The sequence below is a fragment of the Panthera pardus genome, unplaced genomic scaffold (assembly GCF_024362965.1).
Source record: "Panthera pardus isolate Hobbes unplaced genomic scaffold, ASM2436296v1 HiC_scaffold_16, whole genome shotgun sequence".
Classification (NCBI taxonomy): Eukaryota; Metazoa; Chordata; class Mammalia; order Carnivora; family Felidae; genus Panthera; species Panthera pardus.
The window spans coordinates 82,098,915-82,112,350 of NW_026526721.1; positions in this window are offsets into that span (position 1 = coordinate 82,098,915).

A 13,436-nucleotide genomic window follows, 5' to 3' on the forward strand; every position below is an offset into this window, starting at 1 on the left:
TCAGGGACCTGAGAAGCCCAGACGATATCCTGGCTCCCAAAAGATACTAACCACATGCCTTCCCTCACCAATCTCTTCTTCCTGACTTGTGACCTTTTCCTCCCTCACTCCAGGTCTCTTATGGCATTGTGCTTCTCGTGCCCTCCAGTCCACCCTAGTGCGTGGGCCAGGCAGCACACAGGCACAGCATGCACTTGGGTCCCAGAGGAGGGCAATGACCATTCAAGGCCAAGATGGATGGAACTGCCCATGGGGGTGAGGGGTAGGGCCTGTGGTCTCTCAAGTATTGCCAAGACAAAACCACTCTTACAGTATGCAGGCCCTTGGCAAATAATTTTTGTAGAGCTCCTGTCAACATAAACAGTTTGGTTTTATAATGTATTATGAAAATTTATGGACTCACGTAAGCTCTACTGATTACCGTCCAGTCAGAGTACAGAAAGATTCTCCATAATATACAGGCGCCAGCTCTTCCTGTCCGGTCCAGGAACCATCTGTTCATGTTGTTCATGGTCAAAGTCATCATTCCTGGCCAACTTCATGAATCTCACTGTGAGGAAAAGGTAGCAAGGCTGTTATTACTCACAATGCCTTGGCTCTTCAGAACCTGTTTATAGTGAAACAATATAAACCTTCCTGCCTCTGCCATTCCCTTATACCATTTACTTAGTGCCAGCTCCATCACTACCCTTGATGCTGCATTAACCACAGTGCAGCCATGAGTGCTGGCTACCAGTGACTCTCTCAAAGGTTGTAATGGTGCTTCCTGGAAAGTGATCACAAGTACAAGTCTCACCCAGAGTATGCAAAATATATTTACATATATGTGAGCAATTATTTATTTTCAGGTTATGTTAAATATACCATTGGGATTTTATAACATAAACACAACAGCTCATCTCACAACCATGACTTCTCTAGAATTCTTCAGGCCACAATCACCGAATTCCTTGAGTCATCTCTCTTTCCCGATTGACCACACCCCTGCCTTTCACAGACCATGGGAAGGAAAGGTGAGGGACCCCATGGCCAGAGTGAAACAAACAGTCTCATGCACGCTCACCATAACCATCACAGCAAGTAAAGACTTGCATAGGAAAGGCTCCTTGTTGTAGGCTGGTGCTGAAAATCCTTGGAGGAGATGAATGACACCCAGAAGGCTGTCTGAGATATGGTATGGAGGCGACAGAGGGCTGGGGTTATGTCCTAGTGCTGTTGGCACGGTGGGGAGGGTGCCCAGGGAACACTTCCTGCTGCCCTACCACCCTAGGGTGCTGCAGACCCGAGGCAGTGCTGTGATCAGCATGCTGCTGGGTGAGAGCCAAAGCAAGGACACACACATGGTAAAGCCCAAGGGTTGGCAGTTGTCCATCGATAGCCCAGAGCCTTGAATTTGTCCTGTGTCCCAAGTGACTCAAGCTCATGTGATCCCACAAAAAAAAGAAAAGAAAACAAAACAAAACAAAAAAACTGTGCTGGCCGGCAGGAGCAATTTGTTCACCAGGCTGCCTTCTTGGAAGTGGGGCTCATAGGACAACACCTTTGGTATGAGTTCTCAAGCTCTTCAGGGCCTCTGGTTCACCCACACCTTGAGTAGAGGGCCAGAAACACCATAGAGGAGAGTAATAGGACCCAGGGCTCCTTTGGGTCCTGGTCCTAGCATGGGGTCTACCAGGAGGGCAGCTCTCTTTTATCAGAGGGGAACAGACATCTGGATAACATGACCCATACAGACCTAGTCCTCGCTCAGGGCACCCAGCCCAGGCCAGCTCAGCCCAGACACCCAAGGGGGGATTGAAACATTCTGAAGAATGCACTCAAAAGCACCGGGCCCTCTGAGGCCCCGCCTGGGGGCAAGGACCTGCTTCCTGACATCAAAGGGCAGTACTGACCCAAGAAGACAGTTTACCTCCAAGCCAGGCTGCCACAGTCTGTCTCCAACCTCATCCCCCCCACCTCATATGCCTCCTCCAACCCCACTGAACCCACACTCTCCTCTTGCAATTTTCCACCTCAGGGCCGTGAGGCCTTCCCTCCACTTGCAATGTCTAAAGCTTAGGGATCCTCCAAATCTCAGCTCAAATGCTACCTCCTCTGAGGTATGATTTGTTGCCCCAGCTGGGAGTATGTCTGTCCCCAGATCTCCTCACGTGCTGCCCTCATCACTCCCTACTCCATGTCATGGGGGCTTTAAGCACACTACCAGTCTCTCTCTCTCTCTAGATAATAAGAACCCATAAGGCAAGGTCTCTACTGGGCAGCATGTTGGTTAGAGGGGAGGGTGGGGAAGAGCCCAGGACAGGAGCAAAAGGGCCCAGAGGAGGGGACAGGAAGAAGGGCCCACAGTGAAAGACAGATCCTGGCATCTACAGAACATGAGAAAGTAAGGCACTGGTGTCATCGGGCACAAAAATGTGCCCATCGCTTAAGGACTCTTTGGCCCCTAAGAATTACCTCTAGGGTGCCTTCTCTGGTCCTTTCTGTCTGTGAATTCCTCTGCTCACCTAGTTACCCACACCCCACAGAGGTGGATCCTGAACAGCCACAGTTTTCCTGTGTGACTCCATTCTCTGGCCATATTCCCTCTGCAGTGATTTGGGGCTCAAACACAGCCAGGGAGTCTTTGAGCATGGCTGGAACTGAGTATTTACAAGGCCCCTGGTTATGGGCATGCCACCCCATACTTACAAAGGCAGCAAACACATGTATCCAAAAGAAGGAATTGCAGCAGATGGGCCAGGACCAGGGTATCAGTCAGGTCTCATGCAGAAGCAAATGACAGAAACCCAGCTCAAACCAGCCAGAGCAAAACAGACACTCTGGCTCATCAAGTGCGAAGCAAGAGTGCTTTGCTTCAGGCCCAGCTGTGTCCGTGTGGCAGGCCTTTGACCCTCTCTCCACTTCTTGACTCTATTTGGCTCCAGCTCTTCCCCATCACAGGTGCAGAGGCCCCTATAGATGGGAAGGAGATCAGAATTCCTCCCCTCTTGTCCACAGATCTGCCCAGAGGAAACCAACTGCTGCTGCTGGGGCCTCCCACCAGCCCTGGAGTGGAGAGGTGGGCCAGAGAAGGCTGGTGCACCACCCTCCCCCACAGGTCCGTGCGCATCTGGGAGTGGAGGGGGCTGGCAGAATCACCCTGCAGGCACAAGAAGGGGTCGCGTCTGGGCAAGCAAGGTGAGCAGTCCAAAGCCCACTGACCGCAGTCCTGTTCAGAGCAGGAAGAGTGATGCCTGGCTCCTCACAGCCTCAGGAGCCCAAGCAATCCCCTCCATCCCCAAATACATCTTTTCCTTTCGGTTAATCTTACTGAGGATAGTGTCTGTTCTTTGTGACCAGGAGAGCAAGACAACCCAAATCATATGTACCTACAACAGCTTAAGAAAAAGTCTAGATGGGTTTATTTTAAGTTTATTAATTTATTTTGAGAGAAAGAGACAGCGTGAGGGGGCAGGGGGCAGAGAGAGAGAAGAGAGTGAGAGAATCCCAAGCAGCCTCCACACTGCCTGCACAGAGCCAGACGCAGGTCTTGAACCCACAAAACTGTGAGATCATGACCTGAGCTGAAACCAAGAGTAGGACGCTTAACTCACTGAGCCACTCAAGCACCCCAAGTCTACATGGTTTTACCAAAATCTCAACAGTAGTTATTTCTGGATATTGAGATTACAGGTGATTTTAGTTTTCTTCTTTATATGCCTTTAAAATTGTTCCCAGATTACATTTATTTGACTTTTATTATATAAGTACTAAATATTTGATATAGCAAAAAATAAATACAACAGATGTTTTTCAGCAGGAATCCTGACGCTCAGGGATCATGATTATTAATATTTTGGCTTCTTACACACATGCGCACACACACGCACTCTGTGACCTGTGGAGTGAGACCACCCTGTAGGTACCCTTGTGCCAACGAAATTGTCACAAAATGCTTGGAGACATTTAAAGAAGTGTTTTATACCCCATGGGAAATGACTTGAACTCTAATCATATTTGGGGTTTACATGTGTATAGACAGTGATAACTCACAGGTAGGTGGGTGGTGAAGAGATCCCATAACAACAGAAGCCCCCAAGTGGAACCCCAGAAAAGAAATCACCACAAGGGAGGAAGAGGGCCAGACTCCAACACCACAGTGAGGTCAGGTGCATAGTGAGACCAAGGTGCCTGGGAGGCTGCTCCCGAATATTCCCAACCCTCCTCCTGGCATGCAAAGACCTGAGGTAAAATGGGAGGAGGGGTATATCATGGGGAACCTACTCAGCTATGTTACTCTGAAAAATTACTTCTAGGGAGCACCTGGGGTGGCTCAGTCGGTTAAGCACTCGACTTCATCTCAGGTCATGATCTCACGGTTCATGGGTTCGAGCCCTGTGTCAGACTCTGTGCTGGCAGCTCAGAGCTGCTTTGGATGGATTCTGTGTCTCCCTCTCTCCCTGCCCCTCCCCCGCTCATTCTCTTTCTCTTTCTCTCTCTCTCTCTCTCTCTCTCTCTCTCTCTCTCAAAAATAAAATAAACATTAAAAAAATAAAAAAGAAAAGAAAAATTATTTCTATGTACCTTGTTTTCCTCATCTGCACAAGGGGGTTGGGATGATAGTATTAATGACTTCATGTGGTTGTTTGGAGTACCACGTGTACGTTAAGCTCTTATAGTGCTCCTCAGTTCATGATAAACATTCAGTAAATTGTCACAGTGGTGAGGATGGAGGAGAAGAAGGCATGCCTCATCCCAGAGACTGCAGAGTAAAACCAGGGCCAGGAGGTGGGGAGAGGAAGCCATCATTGGGAACTCAACCATGGGACACATACATACTCTTCCCCCTTAAATTGCTAAGCTGAGGAGCTCCTGGGTGGCTCAGTCAGTTGAGCGTTGACTCTTGATTTCCACTCAGGTCATGATCTTAGGGTTGTGGGATCGAGCTCCAAGTCGGGCTCCATGCTGAGCATGGAGCTTGCTTAAGATTCTCTCTCTCTCTCTCTCTCTCTCTCTCTCTCTCTCTCTCTCTCTCAATTAAAAAGAAATGCTAAGCTAAAAAAATGCTAAACTGAAATAGGGGGACTGAGAGCCCCAGAGATCTGGGGATAGGTGACAAGATACTCTTCAGTATGGGCAGAAGAGTGAGCATTGCCCCACGACCCAAAGACAGAGGATGAGAGTGGGTCATCTCCTGCACACAGGCAGCCAGCACCAAAGGCGAGGTGCAGGAGGAGCCAGAAACCAGTGGTCAGAGGTGAGTGACAAACAGCAGGGACAGGGACCCATGGCAGGAAAGCGGGAGACAGAGGACAGCAGAACAGAGAGATGATAGAAGCAGCAACTGAGAAGCAGGAGGCCAAGCCGCAGGGGGCTGTTCTAATTTTACTCACACACACACACACACACACACACACACACAACCCTTCTTGACCCTCAGACACCAAGAGAAACAATAAGGGGAAAGCCTTTGGCCCTACCTTTTGGCAGGTGATGGCAACCGACTTGGCACACTGGGGGTATGAACCAGCAGCCTTGACAACAACCCACAGTGTGGGGGGTTTAGGAGGCTTCTGTGGGCAATCCCTGAGCCCTCCGGTACCAGCCTAGGACAATCTTCCCATGGGCACAGACAACAAAGTGCGACCATTCCTCCTGACCATGGTGCATCCAGGTTGCTGCACCCTTCCCTGGCTGGCTCCTTCGGGGAGAGCTCTGCTCTGAGGAAGGGCCAGCACATCTCCTGACCATGCCACTGAGACCTGCCTTTTTCCTCATCCCTCACCTGCAGCACAATCCCCTTTTAAAAGTGTTGCTGCCGGGACTTTCCCCTGCCACCCGGAGACTCTGGTTTAGGGGCAGGGCATAGGTGTTTTGTAAAAGCTCCAGGTCAGAGCTACCCCTCTACATAATCTGTATCTTACAGACCTCTTGCAGACCTGCAGGGAAACAGATAAGACTTGCTAGAAAATGCCATAAACTGGATGAAGCCCTGTGAAGCCCTCCCAGGGAGTGGTTGGAGGTTGGTGGGGGGGGGATAGGAACAACCTGGATCCTGGGCACTGAAATCCCTTAAAACTGAAATGATCCTCGAATCCATGTTCCATGAGTCACATCTGCATCTGAACCCCTGCTCAGCCACTTACTAACCATGTGTCTTTGTATGCCTGGCCTAATCTCTCTATGCCTCAGTTTCTTCTTCTATAACGTGGGAATGATAATGCCAACCCCAGGGCATTGTGGATGAAATGAAGAAACCATGGCACAGGACAGGCACCTAACAAATGACAGCTGTTGTAATTCACTGTATTTTTATCTCACACCAGGAAGGACAGAATGAGCACATTAGCACGTCTACCACAGCAAAGTCCCAAACACACCACCACCCCAAGAAACACAACAGTTGGGGACTCAGATAATACTGCTTGCGACTTAGCATTATCAAGGCTAGATTGGACACCATCCTTTGTACCAGTGACTGGCCTCCCTAATATGGGTTTGCCTTGGATTCATCACTCAATTCTGACTGCCCACGTCTACTAACCTTTCTCTTCTTGTTCCTCTTTCTCCATCTTTACTTCTATTTTCTTCTTCTCATTTCTACCTGCTCTTACCCTACTTTGTATCATCAAGTATCGTGAGTTGTAAACAACAGAAATCAAGTCTTGTCATTGTAAGCAACATAGGAATTGCTAGGATAAGGAGGAAGAAGCAGGGACGCTCTGGAGAGCAGAAAGAAGAGTGTGAAGGTTTTGGCACAGACCATCTGTCCATGTGCCACTGCTATTGACACAATGAAACTCACCTGCCAGCAGCCTCAAACCTTTGTTCACATATTCTCAAGACTCAAAATCCCAGGAGAGGGTATCCAGTTGGTTGAGCCCAACTGTTCTGCCCATTTACAGCTGTCCCAAAGAGAAGGACAAGTGGTCCCTTTGGTTGACATAATGGGCTGTGGGCATGCCTTTTATCAGGACCTCTCTGAGTGGGGAACTCAGAGATGATGGGTAATCTCTGAGCTGGATGATCACCCAGGTGATCCGGGAGCTAAGAGGGCTGGGAGATTTGCCTGGCATCCTCAAAATAACAAGTGATCACTACACTACCCTCCCATTTGTAGTAAGGCATAATTTGCAAACAATAAAATTCACCCTTTTTAGTATTCCATTCTGAGAGATTTTGACAAATGTATACATTCAAGTAAATACCACCACAATCAAGATTCAGAATTGTTTCCTCACCCTCTCAAAATTCTACTGTGCTCCTGTGTAGTCAACCTCTCCCCCAGTCCCAGTCCCTAAGAGCCACTCATCTCTCTTCTGTCCATATAATTTTGCCTATTATACAATGACATATATAGAGAAGCACACAGTGCATAGCCTTTTCAGTCTAGCTCTTTTTCCTGAGCGTGATGAATTTGAGATTCATTCAAGTTGCCGTTGGTATTAGCAGTTCATTACTTTTCATTGCCGAGTAGTATTGTCCCACTGAATGACAGACCATGATGTGTTCATCTACTCATCTGGTGAAAACATTCGGGTTGTTCCCAAATGTTGACAGTTATTAATGAAGCTTCCAAAAACATTCAGACACAGTGTTTTGTGCGAACAGCTTTCATTTTGCTAGGTAAATACCTACAGGTGCAATTGTCCCATTGTACGGTAAATGTGTGTTTAGTAAGAAACTACCAGACTGTTTCCATTGTTTTGTTCCCACCAGTAATGTATGAGAGTTTCTGTTGCTCCACATCCCCACCAGCATTTGTCTAGAACATCTTTTCTCTTCTTTCCTCACTTCATCCATAGACTATCATCCCTACAGACAAACATTCCCTGGACATCAGCTGTGTACAAAACCCAGAGATGGGCATGGGGTCCTCCCTTCTCACTCTCTATTCTCCCCTTCTATCCAGGGTGCAGAGCCTTGGGCCATGTCAGGTCCCGAGGATGTCTGGGTGGGAGAGGTTGCGCTCTCCCCAGGGAACCTGAAGGAGGAGACCGCAGCCACTGACTTATTTGCTGGCCCTACTCCTTTGCCATGAAATGCAGGTCCAAGAACTGTCCAATCTTAACAAGCCAAGATACCTGGTGGGTTCCTTCTCAGAGATTTATGTTTAAGAAATACAATTTGTGGGTGCTTGGGTGACACAGTTGGCTGAGCGTCCAACTTCAGCTCAGGTCACGACGTCGAGGTTTGTGGGTCTGAGCCGCTCATCAGGCTTACTGCTGTCAGTGCAGAGCCCGCTTCGGATCCTCTGTCCCCCTCTCTTTATGCACTTCCCCTGCTCACTCTGTCTCTCAAAAATAATAAAAAAAGAAAGAAAAGAAGGAAATACAATTTGTGCCTCTGGATGCGATCCAAAGGGTAATACAGAGCTCCCCTATGAAATATTCTTGCGGAAAGCCTGAACCATAATCTATTCAAGACTCTATAATTAGCTTTTAGTTTATGGGTAATATAGGGGATGGAGGAACAAATTAAAAAGCACTAACAAGAAGGCAATAAGTAAATCTAGAGGTGGATCATTCTGTAGAGACAAATAATCCAGTTTCCCCAACAAATCGATGGAATGAAATAAAGAAAGGGAGGGACTAAAACAGAATGAAAGGATTTGAGAAACAACAAAAACAAAAGACACTCAGCCAAAGGCACTTAGAGAGGAATTCCAAAGTCAAACACAGAACTATCATATGATCCACATATCCACTTCCTGATATATATCCAAAGAATTGAAAGCAGGGACTCAACTGGATATTGTACATCAAGGTTCATGACAGCACTATTCATGGTAGCCAAAAGTTGGAAACAACCCAAATATCCATCAACAGGTAAATGGATAAAAAAAATGTGGAATATCCATACAGTGGAATAGTATTCAGTCTGAAAAAGAAATGAAATTCTGATACATGCTACACAGATGAACCTTATAAATTTTACACTAGGTAAAAGAAGCCCCACACAAAAGGCAAACATTGTATGATTCCACTTCTATAAGGTGCCTAAAATAGGCAAATTCATAGAGACAGAAGTATAATTAAGGTTATCAGGGACTAGGGAGTGAAATGGGGAGTTATTTTTTAATGGGTACAAAGCTTCTATTTGGGAGGATGAAAAAGTTCTGGAGATAGACAGTGGTGATGGTTGCACAACACTGTGAATGTACTTAATGCTACTGAATTGTACACTTAAAAGTGGTTAAAATGATAAATTTTTATGTTCTTTATATTTTACCACAAAAAAAGAATTCCATTTTTTATTCAAACCTGAAAAATATTAAAGGACAACCAGGGGTGCCTGGGTAGCTCAGTCAGTTAAGCAACTAACTCTTGATTTCAGCTCAGGTCAAGATCTCGTGGTTCGTGAGATCAAGTGCTGAGTAGGGCTCTGTGCTGGCAGCATGGAGCCTGCTTGGGATTCTCTTTCTCCCTCTCTCTTCCCCTCTCCCACTCACACTCTTTCTGTCTCTCGAAAGGAAGAAAGAAAGAAAGAAAGAAAGAAAGAAAGAAAGAAAGAAAGAAAGAAAGAAAGAAAGAAAGAAGGAAAGAAAGAAAGAAAGAAAGAAAGAAGGAAAGAAAGAAAGAAAGAAAGAACAACCATAAACACAGCCCACAGTAACATGTTCGAATCTCTGCTCTCCTGTGCACTTCCTTCTCACCCACATACAAATTTCAACATTCACCACTCCAGCCCTGGAGCCTTCACCCCTGAACCCTAATTTCCCCACCATGCAAATGGCTTAGCCTCTCTCCCAGCAACAAAGAATGCCTCCTCTCTGGGCTGGAAAAGGGAATGAGGATTAGCTTGGCTATGAAGGACTCTCTTTAACAGAGGAAAGGCTGTGGTCAGCGCCCACAGTAATATTTTTTGTCCCTTCAATGGACCCCTGAGCACTCAGTTTCTTCTATTCCAAAATAACCTTGCCCTTTCATGGGCGTGCAGAGCACTTCACACCTCCCTAAAGAGTCTCACACCCATCAGATCCAATCATAGTGTTGTCACTGAGTGCCAACTCTATACCAAGCAGGTTCCATACCTTTCCACAGTCCTTTTAACAATCAGTCAGATAACTGTTATTGTCACCGTTTTGCAGGAACTGAGGCTTGGTTGAGTGTCAAATGACCTGCCCAAGGTCACATGGCCTAAAAAACAAAACAAACAAACAAACAAACAAACAAACACAGCAGGCCTTGGATTCAAGCCACTATACCAAGATGCTGCTAGTTCAAGACTCGCCATATTTCTAAGAAGTTTTCACACCCAAGTAACCTGAGGTAATGGAGGTCAAGACACCAACAGGGTCACCAGCAAAACAGGCTTTTCTTGCTCTTCGGGTCCCTCCTTCCTGTGTCTTCTTCCCACAATTGCCTCCCTTCTCCTCACAAAATGTCATCAACTGAGCCCAAATCCACCCAGCTGAGTCTTCTTGGCAACCAAAATGAATACACACATTGCAAACTATTAAGGTAACCACAGCTATGTGGAGAGAGCTGGTCCAGCTTGGAGCAGCTTCTGGCTGATCTCAGGGGGAGCGGCCCCTCCTCCCCTGGCTTCGCATCCTGACTCCCTCTGACTGCCACTTTCCAGGCTCCTCATGGCTCCCCGCTGCTCCTGACTGTAGTTGTAGGTGTCCCAACCCATTCCTTCCTTATCCAAGCTGCTGTCACCAAGCAGCTGCCTGCCCTTACCCAGCAGGACCCAGGGCCCAGTTTGTCCCACCAAGATGGCGCTTAGGTCTCAGCCTCTACTTCAAGCTTCACCCAGATGTGGAAAAACAGGCATTTCTCAAAACTTCAACAGTCCACAGCAAAGCTCATGAGATGTGTGATAATAGGGCCAAGCGAAGAAAAGCGGGATATAAAAATATAAACACAGGGTAAACTCAACAAAACACACACAAGGACAAAAAGACTTCAGAAAACTTTGTATGCTCAACAAAGGATTTTTCCTGGACTTTTCTTCAACCAAATTTTTCTACTTCAGGCAAACATTATTTTTATAATCAAAAAAGATGGTTCACTAGAAACACCATCTGAAATCTTCAAATAAATCATGGTATATTAACGTTCAGAAAAAAAAAAGTTAGGAGAAAAAAATCCAAGGTAAATGAGGATTAGGGTGCCTGGGTGGCTTAGTCCGTTAAGAGTCGGACTCTTGGTTTCGGCTCAGGTCATGATCTCACATTCTGTGAGTTCGAGCCCCACATGAGGCTCTTCACTGAAAGTGCAGAACATGCTTGGGATTCTCTCTCTTTCTCAAAATAAATAAATAAACTTAAAAAATAATAAAGGGTAAATGAGGATTACTTCTGAGTTGGCATTTTAATTTTATTAAGTAATTAACATTAAATTTCCTTCATGTTAGGCTGTTTTGTTTGCCAAAACTTTTCCAGTAAAGAATCATTACATTTATAATTAGACAAAAATAAAACACTACTTTTTTTTTCTTTTAATCCCATCAGGAAGTCCCCTCATTCATCTATCTCTGGAGGGAGGAGGGAAAATAAAAAAGCTTCTTCTGAAGGTCTTCGATGGTGCCGTTTCCATTGATACCTCAGTTGGAACCTATGAGAAAAAGTTCCTTCGTAATGACCTCAGCCTTGCTTTAAAAAAAGAAAAAAAGCCTCTAAAACTCATGAAAAACACAGTTGATGTGAATCATATGTCTGAGTGGCGAAGTTCCCGCTAAGCTGAAAGAGTGCACAGATGTGCAGGACAGAAATTCCCCCTCACACAGCAACTGTTCCCCGCGGAGCTGCTAAAGGTAAATATCCCCAGCCCAGGTCAGTGTCCCTGCCCGGAAGGTTGGCTGTCAAGTCCTCATTTCCCCACCCCTCACCCCTCAGTCATCCATCCTCTAAGTTTTTTCTAACCCTCTCCTTGTCAAAAAGGGACAGGATCTGACCATAAGCATTTATATTTGTTGACTGGTAGGTTATACTTTAGTAGATGACCTAATATCTTAACCAGTCGTTGGCATTTTAAAACTCTCATCTTCCAGTTGTGGAAAGAAAAACATCTACTAAAGGAATTTCAGGCATCAGCCAGCAGGTGCACTAATGTTTGTGTCAAGGGAAGAGGGGGATATGTCCTGGAAGTAAATCTGAGTGAGACCTCTTGGGACCTGATGGGGTGATCAGAAGGAAAGGTGCTGGGCCTCTCCCCAGATGGGCTCCCCACTCCCCTAGCACTGATCTGGCTCCAGCTGCTGGAGCTGCTGGGGGAGAATGAGGCATTTGGGGTCCTCCAACATCTGGAGTCACCCTGCCAGGAGGAATCCACCTGGTACCTCCCCACCCCCATCTTTCCTCTGCTCCCTTCTTTCACATTAGCCCCTTGCATCAGAGTTTCCAGGAGTCCATTTCTGTTTTCTGGCATGGAGCTTCTTTAGGTGGCCTTTCGTGAGATTTTCAAACTCCAGCCTGCCTGGTCTGCCAACCTGGAAACCTCTCTATGTTTCATGTGACATTTTGGCCTCTAACATTTCCAACCACAAAATATGCACTTGAATTGCAACCTCTGCCTTGGTAGAGATTTTACTGTAAGGTTCCTTTCCTGCTGTGAATAGAACCTCCTCCCTTCTTCCTCTCCCTCCTTTTCCAGACTCACAAATGCCTGGGGTGGGTTGTATTTTGAAGGCAAACTCATGCAGGCATAACTGACCCATTAATGCATGTGACTTCATTGTACCTGGTAGTAGATATTTCTTTAACTCTTACTCTATTCATATTTCGTTTTTATATAGTATATAATTTAAATGTTAGAAGAAGAGATTTAATACTAGTGATCAAGAGTCCATTCCCTATTCTTGTGGGGGTCCAGCTCTCTCCCTAATATTCCAAGGGACTCTTTTTCTTAGAATCCCCTCTCACTCGGAGTTTAGATATCTACAGACACAGATTTCACATGTATCTCACAGTTGTGGCAGGTCTCTTCCCTTCTCCTCTCCTAATAAGGAACTTAGCCCCATTCATAATTTTATACAAATCATTACATAGCCCCATGGTTCATTCCCTCCCCTCCTTCAGTCTTTATTCAAATGTCACCTTACCAGAGAATTCTGTGACCATCCTTATCAAAATTACCCTCAGATCCTCCTCCCCCACTTTCCCTTCTCCTGCTGTAATTTTTTTTTCCCATAGCACCATCTTCTTCTGGCACACTGTATGTTTGACATATATCGCATTTATTGACCGTCTTCCCCAGCTGGATTATAAACTCCATACAGGCAGGGCTTTTTGTCAGTGTAATTCACTGCTGAGTCCCCAGCACCTAGAGTAGTGACTGGCATAATAAAGATGCTCAATAAATATTAGTTGAGTGAATAAACTGCCATGAGGCATTGGTGGCATGGCCGATTTGCTGAAAATGTGCTGTGATGGACTTGTCTACATCCTTGCTACTCACAAAGTGTCCTGGACCAGCAGCAGCAGCAAATGGCCTGGGAGTTTGCCAGCAGTA